The sequence below is a fragment of the Aotus nancymaae genome, unplaced genomic scaffold, assembly GCF_030222135.1.
Source record: "Aotus nancymaae isolate 86718 unplaced genomic scaffold, 86718_ANA_hifiasm-v0.15.2.pri h1tg000014l, whole genome shotgun sequence".
Classification (NCBI taxonomy): Eukaryota; Metazoa; Chordata; class Mammalia; order Primates; family Aotidae; genus Aotus; species Aotus nancymaae.
The window spans coordinates 18,808,660-18,823,614 of NW_026988425.1; positions in this window are offsets into that span (position 1 = coordinate 18,808,660).

Sequence of the window (14,955 nt, forward strand, 5' to 3'; positions counted from 1 at the left end):
CCATCTGACAAAGGGCTAATATCCAGAATCTACAAAGAACTAAAACAGATTTACAAGAAAAAAACAAGCCCATTCAAAAGTGGGCAAAGGATATGAACAGACACTTTACAAAAGAAGACATACATGAGACCAACAAACATATGAAAAAATGCTCATCAGCACTGGTCATTAGAGAAATGCAAATCAAAACTACATTGAGATACCATCTCACGCCAGTTAGAATGGCGATCATTAAAAAATCTAGAGACAACAGATGCTGGAGAGGATGTGGAGAAATAGGAACACTTTTACACTGTTGGTGGGAGTGTAAATTAGTTCAACCATTGTGGAAGACAGTGTGACGATTCCTCAAGGACCTAGAAATAGAAATTCCATTTGACCCAGCAATCCCATTACTGGGTATATATGCAAAGAATTATAAATCATTCTACTATAAGGACACATGCACATGAATGTTCGTAGCAACACTGTTTACAATAGCAAAGACCTGGAACCAACCCAAATGCCCATCGATGATAGACTGGACAGGGAAAATGTGGCACATACACACCATGGAATACTATGCAGCCATAAAAAACGATGAGTTTGTGTCCTTTGTAGGGACATGGATGAACCTGGAAACCATCATTCTCAGCAAACTGACACAAGAACAGAAAATCAAACACCACATGTTCTCACTCATAGGTGAGTGTTGAACAATAAGAACACATGGATACAGGGAGGGGAACATCACACACTGAGGTCTGTCTGGGAGAAATAGGGGAGCGACAGCTGGAGATAGGGAGTTGGGGAGAGATAGCATGGGAAGAAAAGCCAGATATAGGTGATGGGGAGGAAGGCAGCAAATCACACTGCCATGTGTGTACCTATGCAACAATCTTGCATGTTCTTCACATGTACCCCAAAACCTAAAATGCAATAAAAAAAATAATTTCATTTTCACAGAAAAATATTGGAGACAAAGGGAAGTATACTCTTTTTGAAATATAACAATAAACACAGCATAGAGAGATTTTAAACTCCATCTCAAACCTTCCTTGAGCAGTGAAGACCTGGCTTTTTTAAAAAAAAAAAAAAAAAAAAAAAAAAAAAAAAGGAATTTGGAAAGGAATAAGAACAGGAATTGGCTCAAATCTGAGCCCTGGAGTTGCTGCAGCTGGATTTCCGTTCACACTGCCAGGGTATGGCTTAAGACTTGGCTACACACCACCTGCTCGGCTACACACCACCTGCTCCTCTAAGATGGTAAATAGGGAAAAGCAGTGCAAAGATAATAATGGAGTAGAAATGGACATTCTGGTGTCCTGTGGAATTCATACATAATAATGGAGGGATGGAGGAAATGTTCTAGTAGCCATAAGAGTCTTCTGTTTCATTGCCAGGAGTGACTTTATGAGAAGATGACTGTTGGGATGGGGACAGTTCTCTCTTTTCTTTCTGGTCATCTATGTAGAAAATGGGTCTCCTTTCTTTCATAGATGCTTTATGCCACAATATGAAAATAACATAAGGTAACTTTATTTTAAAGTGAAAATTTTAAATTAAATAGTTAATAGTAAAAGAAAAACAGAGAGAAATGTTGTATAAATAGTACAATGAGAGCTATATACTTATTACTTAAAGTAATGCTATCACTTAGCAGTTTTTAGAATTAGAATTAAAATTATCATCTACATTTAGTTGCTTTATCAGTTTTTCTAAAGCATTTTTATTTGCATATAATGTGAAAATGATAAAATGTAGATTTAAGAGTCTAGTGTGATGTGTTTTGGCAAATGCATATCCTCATGTAACCTAATCCCTAAAAATAAAGGACATTTAAATTACCCCAGCCAGTTCCTAGGTTTCTACCATTATGTTAGAACTTTATTAAACTTTTTACAGAGAACTCACTACATTCATTAAATAACCAGTTTGCTTTTTTTCATTTTTTAAATTATACTTTAAATCAGGGTACATGGGCACAATGTGCAGGTTTGTTACATAGGTATATACATGCCATAGTGGTTTGCTACATCCATCACCCCATCATCTACATTGGGTATTTCTCCTAATGCTAACCCTCCCCTATCCCCCCACCCCCTGCTATCCCTCCCCTAGCTCCCCAAACCTCGACAGGCCCCGAGTGTGATGTTCCCCTCCCTGTGTCCGTGTATTATCATTCCTGTACACACACTTATGAGTGAGAACATGCGGTGTTTGGTTTTCTGTTCTTGCATCAGTTTGCTCAGAATGATGGTTTCCAGCTTCATCCATGTCCCTGCAAAGGACATGAAATCATCCTTTTTTACACAATAATTTCATCTGAGACTACAAGACAGTTTGATTTTTTCTTCAAAACCTTTAATCTATTTTTTTCTATCATACCAGCTAGGAACTTGTATAATAATTGTACAAGTTGACATAGTGGATGTGCTTATCTCTATAATAATATCCCATGGAAAGCATTCAATATTTCACTATTGAATGAGATAGTAGGTGTTTAATTTGCGTAAGTATTCTTATAAAAACAGTAGCTTTTACTTATGTGTTGCTGACATTCATTATGCATAGCTAGTTATTGTATTTGATAAAATATTCAATTATTTTATAAAAATTAAAAATTCATCTCACAAGATGAGGATGGTCATTTTTTTCCATTTTCTTTTAATGTGACTAGTTGTACTGATACTCAATAGAAAAATTTGTCCTACAAAATAAATCACATTTATTATTTGATTTATCTGTAACCAGATCTTATTTGCTATTTTGTGTAGAATGTTTATGTCTATTTTCATGATAGTGATTGGCCCGTACTTGTCTTTCTTGTACTATCCCTTGTAGATATTGATATCAAGCTTATCTTTACCTCATACAATGAATAAAAAAATATACCCTCTTTCTCTACATTCTAAAAGAATCTGGATGACTCATCATTTCTTTACTAAATATTTTGAAAAAATGCCAGCTAGCCCATTTTTTCCTGGAATTTTCTTTGTGGGATGAAATGAATTTTAAAAAAAATTATATTAGCAGGTAAAATCTATTCAGATAGTCTTATGTCAGGATTGATAAATTATGTTTCAACAAGTGTTTCCATTCATATAGGTTTTCAAAATAATTGACATAAACTTTTATACAAATATTGTTACTATTCTATTAATTCTATTTCTAATTGCAGAATTTATAATAAAGCCCCCTTTTAATTCATAATATCATCTCTTGTCAACAAAATTCTAAAAAATAAAAAGGGGAATGATGGCATAGAGATACTAAGTCAGGCCAGAAATCCTGTCAGTGAAGTTTATTTCATGGTAGAACCCGGAGAACATGCTGTTTACCAAAAGATGTGTGATAAGCTGGTGAGAAGGGTAGCAGTATCTTTAATTCTCTAATCCCAGGGTTATGGTAGAAAAATCACATCAGTATTGTAGATCTAAAAGATGCAATAGGGATTCATGACCCCTCTTAATTTACTAGTCAAATTTCTAAAAAAAACCAACATGATTAATAGTAGAATATTTAAAAATTACTATTAAGTGACCCCACTGTAGTTATGGTGCAGATAATGTATTTTTGCTAGACCCAGCTAATGACTTTGTATAATCTTTGTTCATAAAGTCCTAATAGTTCAGAAACATGAACATATTTATGGAGAATACTCTCCCAACAGTAGTATCTCAGTACAAGACAGGGGATTCAAAATCTAAGTAATTGATGGTTTTATATAGACATTCACTAAATTATTAGTATGTGTGTGTGTATATATATACATATATGTTTATTTGCTACACTCGAATATATGCAAAATTTTACTCTTAAACTATTAAAATATTCAAAAAACAAATAAAATATTAAGTCCAATGACTAACAGTTGGTAGGCAATAAATAAGTTTCTTTAGTATTTACTATTCTTTTCCTCTTCTCTTTAAAAAAATGTATTTACATATAGATACGGTCAATGCATATCTATGTTATGTCTATCCTAACTGTCATTAGAATGAAAATTTAAAAAATAATTTAATTGAACTTTTTGAAGAATGATTTTTTTTTGTAGCCAATACTATCTAGTTCCAAACACAAAAATAATTACTGATACATACAATCTAAATTTTCTTAGAGATCATATTTTACACATGTAACTCCGCTTTTAATCCTTTTGTAAAACATACCATGGGTTATCATAATAATTAAATAAGATGCAAAGATTATAATTAACTTTGTGGTTCCCTTGTGCAATACAGAGAAGATGAAGTAATTATTAAATAGATGAGAAGTCATAAATGGATAGGGACCTATGAAATGTTTATTACTGAAAATATATTATTCACATCCACAAATAATGCTTCTGTGGGATGTTACACAAGAATGGAAAATAACCTTGGATTATGAGGTGTCACACACCTCAGTGACCTTTTTAAGTATAGGATTCTGTCTGTAATTTAATGAAAGGTCTCTTGTGACCTGAGTATGCCATCTCAGCTCTTCACATTATGAACCTCTTTCTGAAGCTATGTCTATTGATGGTAGAACAATTCTTATGGAATTCCAAAAATAACACTCAGCTGAATGCACATGGTCTGGATGAACTATATGGGATATAACTGGCAGAGATTCAGAAGAATCAATTGCTCTGATTTAACCACTCAATAAATGGACTAAAGCTGATGGTCTAAATTGAAAGTGATAGAGTGTTCTGTGATGGCTCTGCTCCAGAGCATGTAAGACAACTTTACTGAACAGTTTGATTACATCTCAAAATTCTGTTAATATCTTCCTGAGCAATCTATGCAATTTATATATCACATTTTCCCACACAAATGCATTTTCACACTTTGTATAGCTAATTGAACCATTGTTACTGGTGCTTTGTCAAAAATGCCATCATGATGAGAAAAAAATGCTTCCAGCTAAAACAATTGCTACAATAATTATAGCCTAGCATAATAATAACCTCTTCTGTTTTACATCTCTATGTTTAGACTCTAAATTGTCATATATGTTTATCATTCTCATGTTAGCTGACCTATACCAACAGATAAGAAAGTAGCAAGGACACTCTTCTGTATACTTTAATTTTATGCATACTTAGTGATATATTTATTGTAAACATGAATTTTTACTTGAGTAATTTGATACATAGAAGCTAAGTGACATGTGATTTATCTTTATTAACCATTTCTCTTTCAATTTACATGTAAAATTAATTTTATGACCTTGTTACATGGTTACTTTTCTTATATCAATCATTCTGATATTATTTTCACTATGATATATGTAAATATGCACTTCCTCAAATATAAAAGAAATTTGTATTTTTTTCACTTTAGTGTTTGGAAAAAAGATGTATTTGCAAACAATTTACAGACATACTTCAAAGATATTGCAAGTTTGGTTCCAGAAAACCACAATATGCAAATATTGCAATAAAGCCAATAACATGAATTTTTTTCATTTCCCAGTTTATATAAAAGCTGTGTTTACACTATACTATAGTATTTATGGTGTTGTCAGAAAACAGAAAATCTGGAAGAAAAATGTTCAAAGTTACCTGAGATGGTTGCAGTTTGGACATATGGGTAATAGAAACGAGGCCTATGAACTAAAGCTGAACACTGACCTCTATGGTTGGAGTCTGTCAAATATTTCACTGATTTGTACTGATTACAACCTTGTCTATCAGACAAAGCACAGTCGGGATAGAATCAATCATCACGTTCCAGACCCTAATACACCTGCATGCTTGTTTACCCTATATACATTCACCACATACTGGCTTATCTTATGTACTTGCATCACTGAGCACCAATCAAAAATGTAAGAATGTCACCTTTGTTTCATTACCCCCTTCTCCCATCTTCTACATGATAAAACCTATAAAGACTGTGTCTTGTATAGTCTACTCCGGACACTTTCTTGGTTTGCACTGGGTCTATGTTCCCAAGACTGTTAGTCCTCCAACTTTACTCAGAATAAAATTAACCTTAAATTTTCTTTAAGTTATAATGCCAGTGAGTTAACCTTACCATAAACAGTATGCAATGAATAAAACCTTATGTCTAAAAAAGCAATGTACATATCTTAATTAAAAATTAACTATCATCAAAATCAAACACCGCATGTTCTCACTCATAGGCGGGTGTTGAACAATGAGAACACATGGACACAGGGAGGGGAGCACTACACACTGGGCTCTGTTGGGGGGAAATAGGGGAGGGACAGCAGGGGGTGGGGAGTTGGGGAGAGATAGCATGAGGAGAAATGCCAGATATAGGTGAAGGGGAGGAAGGCAGCAAATCACACTGCCACATATGCAGCTATGCAACAATCTTGCATGTTCTTCACATGTATCCCAAAACCTAAAATGCAATAAAAAAAAAATAACTATCATCTGAGCCTTCAGCGAGTCATGCATTTTTTGCTGATTGAGGCTCTTGACTTCATATTGATGTCTGCTGACTGATTAGGGTAGTGGTTGTTGAAGGCTGAGATGGCAGTAGCAATTTCTTAAAACAAGATGATGAGGTTTGCCTCTTTGACTCTTTCTTTCAAGAAAAATTTCTCTATTGCAATCAATGCTGCTTGATAGCATTTTATCCACAGTAGAATTTCTTTCAAAATTATAGTCAATCCACTCAAACCCTGCTGCTGCTTAATCAACTAATATATCGTATTTTAAGTCCTTTTTTGTCATTTCAACTACGTTCACAGCATCTTCACCAGGGGTAAGTTCCAACTCAATACATTCCTTAATATATTGCTCTTTTTAATTTTTGCTCATGTGTGTAAGGCAACTTCTCATCCATTGGTTTTATCATGAGATTGCAACAATTTAGTTCCATCTTCAGGCTCCACTTACAATTCTACTTCTCTTGCTATTTCCATCATACCTGCAGTTATTTCCTCTACTGAAGTTTTAAATGCCTCAAAATCATCCATGCAGTTTGAAATCAACTTCTTAGAAACTCCTATTAATGTTGATATTTTAACGTCTTCCCATGAATCATGAATATTCTGAACGGCTTCTAGAACGGTGACCGTATTACAGAGATTTTTCAATTTACTTTACCCAATTCGTCAGAAGAATCACTGTCAATGGAAGCTATAGCCTTACAAAATATATTTCTGAAAATCATAAAACTTGAAAGTCAAAATTAATTATTGATCCAGGGGCTGCAGAATGGATATTGTTTTAGCAGGCATGAAAACATTAATTTTGTACATTTCCATCAGAGCTCCTGAGTGACAGGTGCATTGTTAATGAGCAGTACTATTTTGAAAGGAATATTTTGTTCTGAGAGGTCTCAATATTGGGCTTAAAATATTCAGTAACTCATTCTGTAAACAGATATGATATCATCCAGGATTTGTTGTTTTATTTATAGAATACAGGCAAAGTCGATTAAGCATAATTCTTAAGGGCCCTAGGAGTTTTGGAATCGGAAATGAGCATTGGCTTCAACTTAAAGTAACCAACCAGCTGCATTAGGCATTAGCAATAGAGTCAGACTGTCTTTGAATCTTTGAAGCCAAGCATGACTTTCTCTCTAGGTATGTGATATAGTCTGACTCTGTTTCCCCACCCAAATATTACCTTGAATTGTCATCTGAATTGTAATCCCCACATGTTGGGGAAGGACCTTTTGAGAGGTGATTAGATCATGGGCATGGTGTCCCATGCTGTTCTTATCATAGTGAGTGAGTTCTCATGAGAGCTGATGGTTTTATAGGGGCTTTTCCCCCTTCACTTTGCGTTTCTTTTTCCTGATGCCTTGTATAAAAGGTGCCCTTGCTTCCCCGTTTTCTTCTGCCATGATTGTAAATTTCCTGAGGCTTCCCCAGCCATGCACAACTGTGAGTCAATTAAACCTTTTCCTTTATAAATTACCCAGTCTTGGGTATTTCTTTACAGCAGCGTGGAAATGGACTAACCCAGCAGGAATATCCAAGATGGAATCTTCTTCCAATGTAAAGCTGTTTCATCTACACTAAAATCCAGTGTTTAGTGTGGCTGCCTTCATAAATGATCTTAGCTGGATTTTCTGGATAACATCCTGCAGCTGCTACATCAACTCTTGCTGCTTCATGTTACAGTTTTATGTCATTAAGATGACTTCTTTCCTTAAACCACATGATCCAGCTTCTGCTAGCTTCAGACTTTTCTTCTGCAGCTTTCTCATATCCATCAGCCTTCAAACAATTTAGACAATTTAGGGCTTTGTTCTATATTATGCTTTGACTTCAGGTAATGTTGCAGCTGGTTTGCTATTCTGTCCAGACCACAAAAAGTTTCTCTATATCAGCAATAAGACTGATTTAATTTATTGTCATTTGTATTTTCACTGGAATAACAGTTTTAATTTCCTCCAAGAACTTTTCCTTTGTATTTACAACCTGGCTCACTGATGTGAAAGGCCTAGCTTTCAGGTTATCTTGGCTTTCAATATACCTTACTCTTTAATCATTTCTAGCTTCTGATTTAAAGTGAGAGTTGTGTGACTCTTCTTTTACTTGAACACTTATAGAATATTATTAATTGTTATTTTTGTGTCTCATGGAAGTGGAGGTCTAAGGAGAGCGAGAGAGTCAGAAGAATGACCAGTTGGTAGAGCAATCAGAATACACACAACATTTACTGATTAAGTTTGTCATTTTATACAGCTGTGGTTTGTGATAACAAATCAAAAACAAAAACAATTGCAATAGTAACATCAAAGATCACTAATCCAAATAATCATAATATATATAATAATAATTAAAATGTTGGAAGTGTTGTGAGAATTAGCAAAATATGCCACAAACACATAAGGTGAGTTTGTACTGTTCAAAAAACGGTGCTTATACCTTGCTGGAACCAGGGTTGCCACAAACCTTCAATTTCTAAAAAAAATGTAGTATTTACAAAGTGCAATAAAGCAAAGCACAATGAAATGGGATATGCCTGTACATGTAAGTGATTGTTTATTAAGTGCATCAAATTTCATAACGTTGCTTTAGAATCAAGAGAACATGGTTATGTTTAACTGCGTGCAAAAAGTTTCCATGTGATAGGCATCATATTTTTTCTGGATCTGTGCTGTACACCTGTTCAGTATACCTGTGCTGTACACCTATTCAGTATGTAGCAGACACCTGATAAATATTTGTTAATTGCTGAATAGATAAAGAAGGAAGAAGAAAATAATACCTGTAATATTTCAGAGACAGTAAATGTAATAGTTGGAAGTTCCTGAGTGCAGAACTAGCCTGATTTATTTATTCGGTGGGATCTTTGATTACTTAATAGGTAGCTTAGAAGTGAGGCTGCAAAAGTGAATATAACAAGTCCCTGAATTAAGAAACCTTAAATTAAATGGTCAAGACAAGTATCCATAAAGAATGATATTGGTTTAATATGCTAATTTATGAAAAGACAAAGATAAAAATAAAGTAAACAATAGGTTGTGAAAGAGAGTTTGGAGAGTGTTAGCTGGAATAGTAAGAGAGGGTAAATCTTTCAGATCAGGGATGTGACGTGTAAAATCACTGAAAAGGTTGGGTGGGGTAGATTACACCTGTAATCCCAGCACTTTAGATCACATGTTGACCATCCTGTCCAACATGGTGAAACCCCATCTCTACTAAATATGCAAAAATTAGCTGGGCATGGTGGTGCGTGCCTGTAGTCCCAGCTACTGGGGAGGCTGAGGCAGAAGAATCGCTTGAACCCAGGAGGCAGAGGTTGCAGTTAGCTGAGATTGTGGCACTGTAGTCCAGCATAGTGACACAGCGAGACTTTGCCTCAAAAGAAATCACTGAAAAGTAAAAAAGCATGGCCAAAATGAGTTACAATAATTATCTTGGAATGTCTAAAACACATAGACATGATTGTCTAGCCAAAAGGGATAAGAGGGAAATTATAAAACAGGTATGTGCAAACAAGAGACATAAAATGTATTGTCACTCCTTTTTGATATCCCATTTGGTTAATTTAAATATGTAGTTAATGACTAGTTGGTAAATTTTAAGACAATAAAATAATGTTCTAGGAAATGAACCTAGAAATAGTCCAAAGATAGAATGGACGACTACCAAGGAAGGTTAAAATTTTTCACCAACTCACAATATTTCATCTGTAGTCAACAAACATTGTAAGTACGCATGTTTGAATAGAATAATACCAAAATTCCCTTTCATCTTAATATCTTATTTTTTTATACCCTCAAGTTTCTAAGATATATTTTGAAAATGTTTACAACAATGTCTTATGCTAACTTTTCTTGTGAAAATTCATAACCATATGAGTAGCAGCTATTATATGAAATAAAGAAAATTACAATATTTACAAACTTTCTAAGTTAGGCAATGTTATAAAAGACTTCCTTTAATTTTATAGTTAAAATATTACCTTACAGCATTTTACATTTAACAAAATGTTCTGAAATAATATGAGAAGCACATAAGGTTACAAGTGTGGATCTGTCTTCTTCTTGACTGAAATGAACCTTTAATTCTTTTATAAAGACTTTTTTCCCTTTAAGAAGTTTGCTTTTGGCTATGACTAAAGGTAAGTTGCAAAATGGGAGAGATATTTTTATTTTCTTCAAATCTCTAAAGATAGTAGTTCTGTGTAGAATTGTGTAGATTTATCAAAGTTATTAAATAGCTTGACTGAGTTATGCCTTTATTTTTATGAACATACGTGAGAAGATTTTCTTTGTTTCAAATTTTGGTGAAGTAAATATAACACAAAATTTATCATTTGAACAATTTTTAGGTATACAGTCAAGTAGTATTAAATATATTCACGTTAGACCACCATCAGCATCATCTTCCTAACTCTTTTCGTCTTGACAAATTGAAGCTCCATACTCGTTAAGTCATAACTACCCAATCTTCCCTTCCCTTGGCACCTGGTCACCATTTCAGTTTATGTGTCTATGAAATGGACAACTGTTGGTACCCCCTATCAGTGGAGTCACACAATATGTATCTTTTCATGACTCTCTTAATTTACTTTGCATAATGCACATAAAAGTCATCTATGTCATAGTATGTATCAGAATTTCCTCCCCTTTTGAGTCTTAAAAGGTTCTGTTGTATATTTATAATACATTTTATTTTCCATTCGTCCATGGATGGACATATGGCTTCTTCTACCATCTTGCATTATGAAAAATGCTGCCATGAACATGGGTGTATAATCATGTAATCTCAAAGATGTAAGTTACTAGCTGAGTAATTTTTGTACCACTTTAAAAACTTTTTAGAGTGGCATTTGCTTGTCATTGTTTTGTTTTATCCCATTTTTACCTAAAATAAGAACTTCAGGGAGACTCAATAAATTTTCAGGCCAAAAGGAAATAAATATGACCTAATATAGTACTTACATCTCAGATATGTTTTAGTTATAAAACATATAAAAGTTATAAAACATATAAAGATTACAGTAATTCTGTAATCTTTATGCCATCATTCCTAGAAAATGCTTATTATTGATGTGATTAAAGAATTGCAAGGCTGAATATTTAAGGAAAGCAAATATTGCAATCTTTTGATAAGGATTATAGATGAAATTTTAAGAATACAGCAATGACCTCTATTGGGGATGCACCAATTATCTTCAGTTAAACATCAGCAAAGAGAAAATTCGTCAAATGTAATTTTGTCAATGTGAGCAAAATATATTTTCTATCACTTTAAATGCTTAGCATAAAAGAGATACTGAAGTATATTAGATAGAAACTATACCATATGGTCAGTTAATTCTGTATAATTATGCAACCACAAAATAACGTATTTTACTGTCTCAAAATTGAAATAGTTTCCAAATACTTATTTCAGAATTAAAACAATATAATTTCTTATTTGTAATAACTTTAAGAAAAAGACAAAAAAAAATCTCATTTTAAACATTTCAAGATCAATAAAATTAGGTTTATACTTATAAGGTAAACAAACTATTGAATCACATTGTTTATTAAAATGAATTGATATAATCTACATGGCTTATTAAAATGATTAATGTGGCCTACAGATGAAAACTTCAATTAAGATATGATTTAAAGCATATAATAAATATCACATAAATACATTACTAAAACAAATATGAAACATAATTTAAAATCTTTAGAGAGATACATGTAAGTATGGAATATTATAAACATTTCAGAACATTATTAATTTTAGAAATAAATACATAGAGTGCTGGAGCACAAGTTATATAACCACTAATACAGATTTCAAATAGCATTCATTGCAAAGCATCTGGGTTGTTTAAATTGAACAAATTTCAGCTGTCAAAGGTCTCCAGACAAAGGCCACCAAGAACAACACACCACTAGTTGAACGAGTTGAATTTATGACTCTTTGGGTGAAAGGAAAACAGACTGCAAAGAAAGCCATAGTGACTCTCTCAGGAAGAGAAAAACCTATTACAGGATTTGAGCTTTGGTTGGGTAATTCAGGGGAGGGTCCAAGGAAGTCAGGCTTTCATCATGATTGGATGCTGTCAGGAAGCCAGACAAGTTTATAATTGAGAACCTCAACAAATCTTATCTACAGGAAGGGCAGACTAGGTAAAGAAGCAGCCATAATTTATTTTAACAGAGAGAGGGGCATGTTTGGGTACTTCATGGGATGTATGGTGACCTTGTTTTGTCTCACTTTATCATTTCCTCAAAATGATCTGATGCTGTTATGCTCTGTGAGATTGTTTATGTTCACCAGGAGAACAGTGTTTTCTAGCTCTGAGCATCAAGCAAGCTCGTAATAACACATAACCCTACCTGTGAGCTTTAGACCAGTCCAAGATGTTAGGTGTCATTTTCTTTCTCACAATTTAGTATAGCAGGTAGCTACAAACTAGATATTCAAAACATAGAGTCTCATAAAATAATATAGTGACAATTCTGAAAATGATGTGAACTCTGCTTGATAATGCATTCATAGTTGTATGATTACATTGTCTTAAAAGAGTTTAAGTGAATTGCCAACAGATCACCACTGACTTTTGACACAACAGGCAAGCATATTCATTTCTTTTGATCTGAGTATTGGAAATTGTCTTCTATACCAGGTTATTCTTCCAAATGACATGACATATGCATTTTGATAATGCAGTCACTATGCTCTAGAATTGAAAGTCATCAAGTGGTTCATAAATTTTGTTCCTTTTACACTGGTGGCTAATGAGAGGTAAACAGATATAATTGGAAGTTGAGGATCTAGGATACCATGATCTCCACAATTAATTCAGGCAGATAAGCTCTGGTTATTTCAATTTCATATATTGCATCTTATGTATGTATATATGATGCAATTTGTTACATTATAATCATACATATAAAACTCTACCCAATGTATAATAAACCATGTTTATTTAATTGTTAAAAATGATTATAAACACTGATGTAGCATTAAATGTTGTACAGGTGGGTGATACTAAATTATTATATGATAAAGAAAATTTGATTAACAGAAATAAGTGTTCAGAACCACATAATATTCTTTTTAAATTTATTTTCTTGTTTTTTTTAACTTTTATTTAAAGTTTAGGGGTACATGTCCAGGTTTGTTACATAGGTAAACTAGTGTCATGGAGGCTTGTTTTACAGATTATTTCATCACCCAGGTATTAAGCCTAGTACCCATGAGTTATTGTTTTCTGATCCTCTCCCTCCTCGTACTCTCCATCCTCTGAAAGATCTCTGTGTGTGTTGTTTCCCTCTATTTGTCTATGTGTTGTCATCATTTATCATCCACTTAAAAATGAGAACATGTGGTATTTGATTTTCTGTTCTTGTGTTAGTTTGTTAAGGATAATGGTCTTTCCAGAAATCAATAAGGTTTTTTATTAAAATACAAGTGATACTTAAGTGAACTATGGTAGGAAACTAACTGGCACATTTTACCATTTCATCTCACTAATTTGTTAAACTAAAGACCTTTGAAAAAAATTACATAAAATTTCAGCATTTTAAAATAGTTAAATTGTGAATTTGAGTTCAAAATTATTAACCTGGTTTCAAAACTTGCTTCGCTTATCTGTAACAAAGGAGATAAAAGTATATTGCTAATATTGCTATACTCTTATAATAGGTTATGACAGCTTGCTTTTAAAAAGAATATGCATTCATCGAGCAACTGGATATTTAATGAATGCAATCAGTGTTCAGCAGAGGAAAAGACATTTTGGTATTTTTTAAAAAAACTTCTTACATATTAAGTACAATAAGTCCTTGCTTGATGTTGTTGGCAAGTTCTTGGAAACTGTGACTTTAAGCAACATGACATATGAATAGTCTTTGAGTAACATCATTTGTTCAACACTGTTTGGTTATAACATTGGTAAGGAAAAAATGGGTTTTTTAATATGTCATCTTGAATGCATATTTAGAATTTGAACGTATTTCCTACATAAAACTATTATATTTACTAAATTAATTAGACCATCCTGTTTGCAGAATAAAATATTTACTACTTGTGATGGGAAGAAAGGACAGTGATTTATGGATTGACAAGGAAAGTTGAAATACACACTGAATAAAAGAAAGATTTAACTATATGGCACTGGAAACAAACAATTTGAGTGTGAAGGACATATTTTATCTCAAGGGTCATGTAATATGAGAAATTAATCAGAAATTGAAGCATTGAATTCCACCAGTTAGGAAAATTGGTAGAATGGTATGAAATATAAATGAAGAAAATGCATTTTACAATATAGAAAATTTAGAACCATGGTGTATGTCCCACTTAATAATCAACATAGAGATAGAGGCATGGCAAGATGGCCGATTAGGAGGAAGTCGGGATCGCAGCTCCAAAAGAAGGCGCAGAGGGTGAGTGGACGCCGCATTTCCAGACAGATTTTTACTGACCACAGACCAGGGGATTAACAGGAGGAGGAGCCACACGGGTCACCAGCGCCGCTGGTTTGAGCGGAGCGGCGCGCCCCTCGGCCTACGCCCTGAGGTGGGGGGCGGCAGATCCACG